Here is a 14,562-nt window from a genome sequence, read left to right on the forward strand (position 1 = left end):
GCCAGACTGCCATAAGGAAAGTTGACTGGGTTGATGGCTGCCTGGTCTGAGGTTGTTGTAGGAACAGGTTCATTGGAACTTGTTAGTGTCACCTAGAATGGAGCTGCCTCTATAATCCTCTGTTAAACTGATCTCTTTCACTCATTGCTAGTAAGAATCACTCAGGAGACCAAAAATAGTAAACTCACTTTTGTGGCGCTGCCCACAGTGGTCTTATAGTTCTGTCACCCTTCACTTAGGCCTGGATGTCTGCAGTAAAGTTTCTTCTACTGGTAGTTGAAGGACCCAACACTGTACTGAGCAGGAAAGTTCTCCCACTTCCCCCCCACCCTATAATGAAAGAGAATTGACTCTAGAAATCGTTCCAGAGAAGGAACTTTCAGTGAAACTCTCACAGGTGGGGTGACATTCTTGCATTTTGCTATATGTCCATGTATGAATGTCTAGTCTTTCACTATATGGTCTTCTCTTCAATGATCTGCAGCTTCCCTGGTAAAACCCACTATTGTGGAAGGCATTTGGCATATCTCCTATTGGGCTTTTTCAGTAGCAGTGCTACTATCACTCTTGAGCAGAGCCCTGCTTGTGAGGAACTGTTGAAGAATTTCTTGTTTCCCTGAGAAATTGAAAGAACTCACCTACTTTCCACCCTAAATCTGGTGGAGAACCTGGAAAGGCCATTTGTGCTCACCTCTAATCACTTCACTTTGAAAATATATCCACATTTAATGAATCAACAGAGCTTAGGAAATCAGGCCATTGTAGGGATGAAGATCCTGCGTGACCTCACTGCTCTTTATTTATTTAAACCTGCCATCGTATCTGCAGTGCACAAAGAGGAGTTCCATATAGTCTTGCCCTTCTACAGTTCCCAAAGCAGCAAGTTAATTTTAAAAATGCGGAGAATGAATGGAACAATGCTGGCATAACTCTAAGCATCAAAGAATAATGAATCTTGGATGTACTACTGTGCTGCCCGACAAGTGAATACTATGTACATTATAATGACGATATGTTATTTCTACTCTCTTTTTCTAACTAATATGTGAGACAGTGATACGCAAAGAAAAACGTTTTAGAGGAGCCTGTGAAGTTAGGAATGTGACTTCCTTTTTGTCCCAAAAGGAAAATTTGGCATAAAAGAAGATTGAATACTGTACTTATTGTGTGTGTTGAAGGAAGGGAGACCTTTAAAAGCGTGGGGGGTGGGGAGCTCTAATGAGAAGAGATACCAGGGAGAATGATTTAATGAAACCTGCAGTGAGAAAGTTTTGAAAAGTAAAATGGGTCTAGCTTGATCTGAGTGCCTGTACGGGGTATGGGCCTGCACGCAGGAACACACATACACTGAATGCTGAGACTGTTCCGTCAGCAAGCTGCTCGCACAAAGCAGACTGTTCAACAAGTCACCGAAATAGAAGCTCTGGCTTTTGTGGAATTACTGATGTACATTCCTTGAAGCACAACTGCTGTTTATTTTGCAACCCATGCCAAAATTTGCCAGCCCGCAGCTAGGAGAGGAGAGGAGAGGAAGGGAAAGCCTTCAGCAGCTGTGAATCCTGTTTTCCTTCTTTCCGGTCTGCCTTTTCTCACTCATTGTAAAGCCTTCTCTCAGAGCCTTCTGAGTGAGAGCCAGGAGGCTTCTCCTGTGACTGAGGCATAGCGGTGGGAGGATAAAGCCTATTATTAACTTATGTTGCTTTTCGCAAACAGATGTGCATTAATTTTTCATGGTCCAGCTTTCCATACGCAATACTGAGTTTATTTTATTTATTTATTTATTTATTTATATTTTTACAATATATCTCCTTTATTTCCGCCTGGAGAGCCTTCTGTTGCAGGCCTACTGTGTTCAACCCATCCCCCAGATGTTCTGTCCCAGGTACCTTGGGTTTTCCTGCAGGTTGCTCCAGCAGTTTGTCTTCCTGTGCTAAGCATAAGTTGCCTTATTTACCCTAATGGAAGTAACTATTCACTTCACAGCCATATACATCCTAAAATCATCTAACTCTTAGCCAAACCTTGGTTCAGGGATCCCAGAGTTCCCTGCAGAGGCCTGGCATCTGGGGAATTCTCCATCACAAGTTATAATCTACCAGCATCATCAGAGCTGCTACAGCCCTGTATCATTCCTTACATTCCTTACAATCTACTTACCATTTCATCATCTCCTATTTCTCTGCAACCAACATCTGCTTTGAATTGAAAGGATCTTCATTTGCATTTCTACAAACCATGAGTCAACCCTTTTAGCTAGACCTTGCTGCCTGATTTTTGCAGCACAGATCCGGTAGACTTAAGTTTGGGGGGCGGGGAGGGGGGTCTTCAAGTCAGTGTTGACTCCTGGACAAGTCCCTGCACTTTTCTTAGCAAGATTTTCAGGAGTGGTTTGCCATTGCCTACTTCTTAGGGCTGAGAGAGAGTGACTGGCCCAAGGTCACCCAGCTGGTTTTGTGCCTAAGGCGGGACTACAACTCACAGTCTCCTGGTTTCTAGATTGATGCCTTAATCACTACACCAGACTGGGTCTCTAACTTTAACCTCACCAATAATTCTATGAAGGTAATTTAGCCAAATTCAAGGTCATCCAAGGATATTTAAGGATAGATTACATCCATCTTTCCTGGTATAGACTCTAATCCTGCATACACAAATTGTGGTACAATGGCTATATTAGAAGCAACAATGTACAGTTGCTTGCTGTAATCTGATAATCACAGGTAACAATTTGATAATGTGCATATCAGTCCATTTTTCATATATTATTATACCCCCTTACGCTTTCCTTTGAGCTGTATGTGTGAATTGGAGCTCTGGCATTTTTTATTTTGGGTAGTGTGAGTTAAGTGTACTGGAATTTCTAATCTAGAGAACTTGGTTTTTCCAGCATTGCTTTTCATATTCTCATTTATCTTCTTTCATTTTCTTCTCCTCCAAATGCCAGCATCTGCATGCTGTCTCTCCTAAGCAGGGAAGAATTGAAAGTAGCCATGAGCACAGAAGCCCACCCCCTCCCGACATTACTTAGAGGACCATGCATAAATATCCGGCCTGCGTGGTGATACAGACGTGCTGTGACTCCTTATGCATGCTGCACCATGAATATTAAATTGCATTCCTGCACATTGGGAGTCTGTTGCCCTGATCCTGCATGTGCTTGAAACCCAGGGATGGAAAAAGGTCCATTCAGATGTCTGATTCCTGGTACAAATACAAAGTTCTCCCCTGTAGGGTCTTCTCCAGCGTTTTGTAGGCTGGTTGTTAATGTCTTCTCTGCAGAGACGTGCATGAAGTGACTATTTTAAAAAAAAGGAAAAGAAAAAAGCTGAGTGACTCCTGCTTGGCTAGACCAGATTTCAGAACCCATTCTCCAAGCAGGATTTGTTAACTTCAAGAGAAGATAACTGATTAATGGCAGAGATCTTGTCCAACGTAATCACTGTTAGAAAGAAAGAAAAAGAAATTTCTTGCAGGAGGTTGAAGCAATTAGAACCTGTCCCTTAATTCCTTTTTATGTAGTTGAACACATTGAGGAGATGGCAATTTAATATGACAACAAAGGTGATGTCAAGTTTGTCTTCATTACATTAAATGTTCTTCATTTTATAGCCTCATTTTCAGAACTGAGACATTTTCCTGTAGCTCCAAATTCCTTGTTCTCTGAAAGGAAAAAAAATCAACCTCCACCACCAGCTTCACCTTAATTATACAGCTTGTCTAGTTAACAGCTTGTCACTTTTCCTCCGTCTCATTGTTCGTATTGAATAGTCATTTATTAGTGTCATTAGCTTTCCTTTCCTGAAGGGCAAGTAAACAAAAGCCTATCTTCCAAGCACTGATCAAAACCTCTGTTAGAATCCATACCTGGACAGGAAAACTTAGCACTTTGTATCTCTTCCATTTTTATTGGTAGGTGGGCATTTCTGTTTTACCTTTGGAGCTGGTGTCATGGAGCTGCCTAAGACCCATCAAGCAGTCTATCTACTTGCCACTCAAATCTCTCATACACACACATACCGCAACATGAATTTTCAGGAGTGTTTTTGGTAGTTGCAATATGATGGGGGAACTGGAATTGCCTCTTTGGTATTTTGGCTGAAAAATATGAGCATAGAGAACCCTGAAAATCGGAAGTAATTATACGATCTGGTAAGTCTCAATATCAGAAATACAGTATGTCTTCCCACTGCCCTATCCAAGGAATAATATTGGCTGAACTTTAATATGATTCTGGGCCATGCCGAAAACTTTATTCCATTAGCATTTTCAGACTTACAATATTGTTGTTAAATGACGGCAATTGGTTGGATTTATCTGTATGTGTTCATTATTAATGTAGTTGAAAATACAGTATTGTACCTTGCTGGCTGGGGAATTCTGGGAGTTGAAGTCAACACAGCTTGAAGTTGCCAAGGTTGAGAAACACTGCTTTAAGCACTTGGAGGTCTCGATTTCTCATATATTTCCCCTCTCTGTTTCTTATTATCATTTTTTTAAAAGCATGCAACAGAACATGAGTAGGAATGCAATGTAAATCCATAGGCATGTTATAAAATTAATAGCACAATCATTCAAATATAAAAAATAAAAACCAACTTTCTTTGTCCCAACCCTGTACTGGAAGACAAGGCAGAAATCTGTGCAGGTACGTGATAGGACTGTATTATACAATGTGGATCTCTCTCCAGAAATAGATTCATGCTGCAGTGCTTTTGGCAAACAGTGCTGGAGGAGCTGAACGGCAAGTTCTCCCATAGCACTCCCCAAAGCTTGGTAAGAGCTGTAGAAGCTGGATTGAGGAGGTTCTGTGAAGCAGCCAAAAGTAAAGCAATGAGGTCTCGGGGAAGGGAGAGGGCCTTACTGCTTCACCAAGGAGCTTCACCAACAAACAAAACCAGACAATTTTTCCATTGGCACCAGGGACCTTTAGTGACATATACGTTTGGTAGGAATTAGAGATCTGACTTTTAATTGTGTAAAGGGCCTCCACCCACCTTTCTCGTTACATAGGCTAATCAATAGGTTGGATTTAAAAGTGACCTGGGAATGGTTGGATTATCTAGTTAGAGGGTTGGAAGTGATTACCTAAATGCCACCTTCTACCACCGATTGTATGAGTCTGTATTAGACTGCATTAGAGTCTGTTATTATTACGGAGTTGTTTTTACATAAATAACATTGTTCAGCAATCTGACATATGTAGGAAAATGTGAACATTGTATGAGATATGGTTTAGGATGAGCACATATGCTACGTCTTCCGGGTGGTATTGCTTTAAATACCCACATGGCAGTTGGTTTCACAAAACAAGCTGAAGGGACCTAAAATTGTTGATTGAAATCTTTCTAATAGTAGGAATAGGTCAACAGTGAATCAGTTATCCCAGGGAAGTGTCAGGCCCCTTATTGGATGTGTTCATGCAGACGCTAAACCGCCGTCTGTCAGAAATTCTTTAATTTGAATTCCTGCACTGAGCAGGAATGGACTTTGTTGAAAGGGCATCTTCTCGCTCTGTAATTCTATGTGGCAGCCATTGTGTGTACTCTTAAAAATATGCCTGAAGTTACGCAAACATGAAATGTTAGAGCTTTGACCTGTGATTCCATTGCAGACACAATTTATGCAATTTATTGCACCGATGTAGTAGCTCATACTTATTCATCATATTAATCTAAAGCTGGCAAAACTTAGCTATATTGAAACATGCCATCCTCTCACAATGGTTATGTGATTCACTTTAAGCCTTCACGTATTTATTTATTTATTTATTTGGTGAAAATACAGTTCAAGTCACATGGCCAGTTTCTAGAACTATGTGTTTGGCTGCAAAAAAAGCCAAGTCACCTTTGATTAGAGCTCACTCCTGGTGAACACATCCATGCACATTTCTTGAGAAGAGTACAAAAGCGGTTTGCTGTTACCTTCTAGGACTTACAGTCCTGGAATTCCCTAATGATTCCCCATCTACTTCCTAGCCAGGGTTGATCCTGCCTACTTCCCAGATTTGACAATGTCAGCTAAGTGCTATCACCTACTGAGAAGGTATCTTTATAATTGTTTTGCTTTGCTATGAGAAAAATCAGCCTCTTAAGATTTAGCACTTTAGATTGGCTATTACACATCAAAGTTTAGAGGTAAGAATTCTTCTAAAGATATTACATTCTTTCATGTTCTTTTCTAGACCACTAGGCCACTGCCTTGGTCTAGTGTGTTGGAAGTGTTAGCAAATCAGCGTGCCTCAATTAGCATGTAAATTGAGTTTGTTCCCAAGATGCAACTCTTCATGCTTGTTAGAGGAAGCTGTTTGTTGCCACTCCCACTTCCTCTCTCTCTCTTTTCCTTCTTCCACTGACTGAATAGGCAGCATGGATGCTGCTCTCTTCATCAGGGCCACGTGCTCAGGCCTTGATGAAGAATTCTTCACCTATTCTGCACACAGCTCTTAGCAGCTATAGGGCTGAGAGATCACCAAGTATAGGTAAAGAACAGAAGAAACAAGGAACATCATTTTTCCACCAGAGATGGATGTAACAGAACCAAGAATAAAAGTCAGTAAGACTCCTTTTACTTTACTTTTAAACCTACTATGTCTAAGCGTGTAATTCTTTATGCTTGGGAGGACTGAGTGTGTAAGATCAATAACCTGTGTTTCTCTGACATGCTCATTTAAGCTATTTAAGATAATATTCTTTTTCTGTGCACAGCTTCCTCTGCTGTGGTAAACTCTGCTCCATTATGTGGTCCTAGCTGGCCACTAATTGGCTTCATAGTGGTCACCACTTTGAAAGTTTCAGCAAGTGCTAGTACCTAGTTGTCTTTGGTAGCAAAACAAGTAAACAAAAATCCTTGTCCTTGAAGAAGGCAATGATAGACTGCTTCCACTTTGGTGTGAAAAAATCTTTTGGATATGTCCATGGAGGAACCAGGAATCCAGCTCAAATTGAAAGATATTTACCTTGGGAAATCAGGCTCTAAAAGTGCAGGTTCAATTGTGGGACTATATTTACCCAGAAGTAATATTGGCCATATTCAGTGGTGTTTACTCCTAGGTAAACGTACATATCACTGCAACCTTAAATGTGGTGTGTCCCAAATTCCCTTGTTTTATAGTTTTTGCTATATGTTATGTATTGAAAATATACCACTTCGATCGTAGAAACTCTCAGAATGCTATATACACATAGTCTACCTTCCCTTAAGCATTCAGAGCAGAGAGAAACAGATATTATATTATGTCATGCCTCATGTTAACATAGTAAAAAGTATCTAGTTGATTGTACATCAATTCCTAAGGCAAGTTTCTTCCCTATGTTTTGGAGATTCAAGATGTGAAGATAGTTTTTCTTGGCAGAAGCTCATTTTCTATCGGAGTGGGAAAGTTTGCTCCACAATGAGCATTGGCTTTTGTGATAAGAGCAGTTTTGTTTAGGCAGTTCAGTCCCCACTCCACCATCCCTGCAAAGTACTGAGGAATGATGATGGACTTTCAAACTCCACGACTTGTAACTTTTCATGAATCCCAAATGCAATTGAAATGGTCAGTCGGTAGGGTAGGAACTGGGGTGGGGGGTGGGATCTAAGGACAACTTGTAATGCATGTGTCAGCATCTGTCTGTAGTTAAGTGGATGTTAGACTGTTTCAATCCATCCTTCTAGATCGGGGTTTCTCAACCTTGGCAACTTTAAGATGTGTGGACTTCAACTCCCAGAATTCCTCAGCCAGCATGTCCACACATCTTAAAGTTGCTAAGGTTGAGAAACACTGTTCTAGATGAAGGTTTCCTTGCACAATTGCCCTGCTTTATTCATGGAATTTTATAGGAACATCAGATGATAATATCTTCACTTTATAACCCTCCTGCCTTTTTTATTACATTTTAAAAAAATTTCTTTCCAGAGAAAATTCCTTAAGGAAGTGCCTTTTCTGAACACCCAGGAGTTCAGCTCCTGTATTTCCCATCCAGTTGCCAAAATCTTAGAAGAAAGCAAACTGAAAATGCAAGACGTTGCTACCCTATCATCCACAACTGTTGGATTGGATCTGTGGCAGAATGAAAGATAGGCACTCTGCTATTTCTGGAATGCCATTATAGTTGACTTTATGGTTACATTTTACAGGTAGTCCTCGCTTAACAACCATTTGTTTAGTGACAGTTCAGACTTACGACGGTGCTGGAAAAACAACTTACGACCGTCGCAGTGTTCCCACGGACACATGATCGGAATTCAGGTGCTTGGCAACAGGTTTGCATTTATGAGCATCACAGCATCCTGTAGTCATGTGATCGCCATTTTCAACCTTCCTAGCTGGCTTCTGACAAGCAAAATGAATGGGGAACCACATGATTCACTTAACGACCATGTGGTTTGCTTAACGCTTGTTAATGACAACTGCAAAAAGGTCATAAAATTGGATTGGATTCGCTTAATGACCACTTTGCTTAGCGACCAAAATTCCAGACCCAATTGTGATAGTTAAGCAAGAACTACCTGTATTGTTGACTCCAGTAATGTTGATAGACAACCACCTAAGTTGGGATAGAATAGCTTTCCAGACATTTCCCCAAGTTGCTCCCCCCGGCTTTCTATCTTTTTTTTTTTTTTTAGCTAATACTACTAGTTTAAAGAACAGTCTTCTTCCAGAGGTAAATTGAATTTAGCAAGAAACCAGGAGACATTTGGACTCAGGAGAGCCTGATCAGAAAATAAACACAGGCTCTCTTTCTTTTAATGCATTGCTACATTTTTGCCTCTGGCACTTGCGGTCCCTTTTCAAAAAGCACAGCCTGAGGAAAACAAGTTGAGGAAAACCTCTCATTCTGAATCAGTTGGAAGAAAAACTGTGGGCTTGAGATTTCAGTATTGGTCCTGATCTCTCTGATATTTTAAAATGCTCCCCACGTTTTTCATTTTAGAAAAACAATGCCTTTGATGATCGTAATTTGTGATTGCAGGGACACTTAGCTACTCCTTTCCTTTGAACTGAGCACAGCAGAAATTTGTTCTGATTCACTGCTCCTGTGGGGGCCTGTGTGGCAAAACCCCAGCCTTAAGGTGCTTCACTCCTGATGCTGCAGCTGATGTCGTGGGACCTTTGTGGACAGACTGTTAAAGAGGGCAGGAGGATGAACCTCTTTGTGAAAGAAGGCAGACAGTCCTTGATTCTCTTTGAATAATAATTTTTATTAAAGTTGAAAGGTACAGAGATAAAAAAACTAATACAAACAAAGGAAAATACAAAAGAGTAAAAAGAAAAAATGAAAAATGCAGAGAAAAAGACTTTTTAAAAAGGAAGAAAAATATATACAATATATAGTAAAGAAAAGAGATATATAAAGAAATGGCTTCCCCCTTCATCATGACAAGTAAAAACAATTTCAGTAACTTATCACCTTCTCTGATAGTGAGAAAGATCTTTCTGAATAATAAATAAATAATAAATAAATAAAATAAAATATCTCATTTCTTATCTATAAACAAATTCTTAAAGCCTTGTCATTCAGCCCTAATTAGCAAAAGTCCATCAAGAGTTACCAGAAATAGCTATATATATGTATGTGTGTGTGTGTGTGTGTGTGTGTATTAACCTCAAATAAACCAACTTTATATTCCTTTCCTTTCAACACAGTAACTTATCACTTTCTCTGAAAATACAACAAAAAAATTCTTCTCCCCATATCTCATCTCTTGTCTATGAACAAATCTTTAAAGACTTGACATTTGGTCCTGGTCAGCTAAAATCCATTAAGAGTTACCAGAAACAACAACATACATATTTTAACCTTGATCAAATAAACCAACTTTATATTCCTTCCATTTGCTTTTAACAATTTTGATCTTTAATCCCTTTAAATAGTGTCCCAGAACTTGATTTCTTTTCATTTTCTCTTTGTCTCTTCTCAGGAACTCCTTCAAAACTTTAACATGTCTCTTTTGCAAATCCAAAATAAGAAAGTTATCCAAGTCACTCTTCTGGTATGTTATTTGTATATTCCTTTTAATTATTAAGACATCAGCCAGTTTCATTTGTAAATCCAGTGTATCATTCTTGTAACCTGTCATTTTAAAATCCACATTCAAATCAGCCTCAGTCTCTGATTTGTCCAGTACAGCCTGTTCCTCTTCTATAACCTCTTTTAAATCCATTTTTATAATAGCAGACAATCTTAAGAGTAATTTCTCAGTGCATTGTTCCCAAATATCCTTGAATTCTTCCAAAGTTAAAGTATTTTGCTTCATTCTGTAGTAATGGGTCTCTTTTCCTTTAGTTATAATCTTTAGTTCTTTCTGGTTCCCTCTAGTATCCAACCTTTAAAGTCCCATCTTATCATGTTTTCTAATCAACAGCATTTTCCCACAGGAAGGTTTCTTATACTTAATTTCAAAATCTTCATATGTATATTTTTATAGAATTCTAAATAACCCACAGGAAGGATTTTTATAATTAATTTCAAAATCTTATTTCAAATCCTTCTGGCCCCTTAGTCCATTTATAACTTTCCAAAATCAACATTCTAATGACCCTTTTGCTTTTTGTTCCAAAATAAGAATTTTTTAAGTTCTTAAAGTTGCATAAAACTTCTTTTGCCAAGGATTGAAGGAAACTCACCCGGTGTAATGAAACTTGCCATTCTGAAGGTTCTTAATATCCAAAAAAACTGTTAACAAGCAATTTCCAGAAGTGATTAAGAAAGGAAGTATGCAATGTTGCAGAGTGCTGGAAGGCATTTGGCCCAGAGAGATCAGAAAAATCACACACCAGGCATTTCTATAAAAATAAATTTATTTACAGAAAGCTCAAAAACATATTTACAGGCTTGTGCATTCACATGCACTCTCAGAGAGGAGCTGCTTACTCTGCTGCAAGACTAAAAACTAAAACAAAAGTCCTGCAAGCTGCCTTCCCCTCAGGCAATGCAACTATTAACACCTAAACTGAGGACAGTTAAATTTGACCTCTTCACCCTGCCAGATGCTTAAGGAAGTACTTAATTACCATGGTAGCCAAGAGCAAAAAAAAAAATGCCAACATGCAATCCTGGTATCCTTTTAAAGGCACCGACCACAGCTTGGGCAAAGATGGTGGTGGTACCTCAACTCCCAAAGCTCTAAACCCACCGGAGACCACAGCCTTACGGTCTCCTTGTGGGAAGCTGCTGTCTGGCGCGTGTGGGCAATCCGGAGTCCTCTCCTTGTTCAGAGAGAAATTCTGAGAGGCCAGTTCATACGCTGACTCCTCGTTCCGTGGAGCTGTCTTCAGTTTGCCATTGCTTCCTCAGAAGTCCAGCCCTTTTGACGCTCTTCAGAAGGCTCCTCCTGGCAGTCCACGGGTAGAACACTTGTGACGACTTCAATGGGCCGGAATAGTTTGGTTCTAAGATTAAACATCCTAATATCATGGGATAAGAGATGAAAATAGAGAAGTTATTTTTCTTTGGGTTAATAACTGGCCTAGGAGGAGGTAAAGTTTTCATATTGTATGTAACTCTTTACTATCTTGAGAAGTAGACATTGCCAAAATAACTTAAATGACAACTCATATCCTCTGTGATTAAGTGGCTTCATTTCCACAGGACTGTTCACTAAGAGATTAGTGGCCAAATTTTCAACCTTCTGGCTGCAGTTTTCAACCATTCTAGCTGCAGTTTTATAGTCATTCTGGCTTTCAGTTTCAACCATTCTGGCTGCAGTTTTGTAGTTATTGTGGCTGCAGTTTTACAGTTATTGTGGCTGCAGTTTCAACCATTCTGGCTTTCAGTTTCAACCACTCTGGCTGCAGTTTTATAGTCATTCTGGATGCAGTTTTATAGTCATTCTGGCTTTCAGTTTCAACCATTCTGGCTTTTAGTTTCAACCATTCTGGCTGCAGTTTTATAGGACTAAATCCTATTGACTTCATTGAGCCTTATTTCTGACAAGAAACATGTAAGGTTGTCTTAATTTTCAGGAAGAAATTATCGTTTAAAAAATACATTTCCTATTAATTCTCCAAAGGGTATGGTGATAACTTGTACAGGAGAAAGGAAATAAGATTTTAGACAAGCAGCCTGATCTATTCTGAATAGTAAATGAGTCATTCCAGACTCCTTTGCTCAAGTATCTCTTAAGGGTGTTTTGCATATAGGACACAATGAACATTTTTTAATGTATCACCTCAGATGCCATAGACTCATTGTATTTTTTTAACCACATGGAGCCCTTAAGGCAGTTCAGTACTAACATAAAAATATGCATGGTTTGTGCTAACTTTTTAATATGATTATTAACAGGTAGCCATCCAGACTATATAGATTATTTATTCAGATGTTTAAAACTAGGGATGGAGATGATGCAATTCTCTAATCCTAGGCTTAGAACTGAATAAAGATTTTATTGTTAGTATACCCTCAACTCCCAATAACGTCTAATAGTTCTGTTGTTGTTTTTTGTTGTTTATTCATTTAGTCGCTTCCGACTCTTCGTGACTTCATGGACCAGCCCACGCCAGAGCTTCCTGTCGGTCGTCAACACCCCCAGCTCCCCCAGGGATGAGTCCGTCACCTCTAGAATATCATCCATCCACCTTGCCCTTGGTTGGCCCCTCTTCCTTTTGCCTCCCACTCTCCCTAGCATCAGCACCTTCTCCAGGGTGTCCTGTCTTCTCATTATGTGGCCAAAGTATTCCAGTTTGGCCTTTAATACCATTCCCTCAAGTGAGCAGTCTGGCTTTATTTCCTGGAGGATGGACTGGTTTGATCTTCTGGCAGTCCAAGGCACTCTCAGCATTTTCCTCCAACACCACAGTTCAAAAGCATCGATCTTCCTTCTCTCAGCCTTCCTTATGGTCCAGCTCTCGCAGCCATATGTTACTACGGGGAACACCATTGCTTTAACTATGCGGACCTTTGTTGTCAGTGTGATGTCTCTGCTCTTAACTATTTTATCGAGATTTGTCATTGGTCTTCTCCCAAGGATTAAACATCTTCTGATTTCCTGACTGCAGTCAGCATCTGCAGTAATCTTCGCACCTAGAAATACGAAGTCTTTCACTGCTTCTACATTTTCTCCCTCTATTTGCCAGTTATCAATCAAGCTGGTTGCCGTAATCTTGGTTTTTTTGAGGTTTAGCTGCAAGCCAGCTTTTGCACTTTCTTCTTTCACCTTCATCATAAGGCTCCTCAGTTCCTCTTCGCTTTCAGCCATCAAAGTGGTATCATCTGCATATCTGAGATTGTTAATGTTTCTTCCAGCGATTTTAACTCCAGCCTTGGATTCCTCAAGCCCAGCATGTCGCATGATGTGTTCTGCGTACAAGTTGAATAGGTAGGGTGAGAGTATACAGCCCTGCCGTACTCCTTTCCCAATCTTAAACCAGTCCGTTGTTCCGTGGTCTGTTCTTACTGTTGCTACTTGGTCGTTATACAGATTCTTCAGGAGGCAGACAAGATGACTTGGTATCCCCATACCACTAAGGACTTGCCACAATTTGTTACGGTCCACACAGTCAAAGGCTTTAGAATAGTCAATAAAACAGAAATAGATGTTTTTCTGAAACTCCCTGGCTTTTTCCATTATCCATCGGATATTGGCAATTTGGTCCCTAGTTCCTCTGCCTTTTCTAAACCCAGCTTGTACATCTGGCAATTCTCGCTCCATAAATTGCTGAAGTCTACCTTGCAGGATCTTGAGCATTACCTTACTGGCGTGTGAAATGAGTGCCACTGTTCGATAGTTTGTACATTCTTTAATGTTTCCCTTTTTTGGTATGGGGATATAAGTTGATTTTTTCCAATCTGATGGCCATTCTTGTGTTTTCCAAATTTGCTGGCATATAGCATGCATTACCTTGACAGCATCATCTTGCAAGATTTTGAACAGTTCAGCTGGGATGCCGTCATCTCCTACTGCCTTGTTATTAGCAATGCTTCTTAAGGCCCATTCAACCTCACTCTTCAGGATGTCTGGCTCTAGCTCACTGACCACACCGTCAAAGCTATCCCCGATATTGTTATCCTTCCTATACAGGTCTTCTGTATATTCTTGCCACCTTTTCTTGATCTCTTCTTCTTCTGTTAGGTCCTTGCCATCTTTGTTTTTGATCATACCCATTTTTGCCTGGAATTTACCTCCGATGTTTCTAATTTTCTGGAAGAGGTCTCTTGTCCTTCCTATTCTATTGTCTTCTTCCACTTCCATGCATTGAACTTCCACATTTAAAAATAATTCCTTATCTCTTCTGGCTAACCTCTGGAATTTTGCATTTAATTGGGCATATCTCCCCCTATCGCTGTTGCCTTTTGCTTTCCTTCTTTCTTGGGCTACTTCTAGTGTCTCAGCAGACAGCCATTTTGCCTTCTTGGTTTTCTCTTTCTTTGGGATGTATTTTGTTGCCACCTCCTGAACAGTGTTGCGAACTTCTGTCCATAGTTCTTCCGGGACCCTATCTACTAAGTCCAGTCCCTTAAATCTATTCTTCACCTCCACTGCATATTCCTTAGGAATATTAGTGAGCTCATATCTAGCTGATCTGTGGGTCTTCCCTAATCTCTTTAGTCTGATCCTAAATTGTGCAAGAAGAAGTTT

Source organism: Candoia aspera, chromosome 3 (genome assembly GCF_035149785.1).
Source record: "Candoia aspera isolate rCanAsp1 chromosome 3, rCanAsp1.hap2, whole genome shotgun sequence".
NCBI lineage: Eukaryota > Metazoa > Chordata > Lepidosauria > Squamata > Boidae > Candoia > Candoia aspera.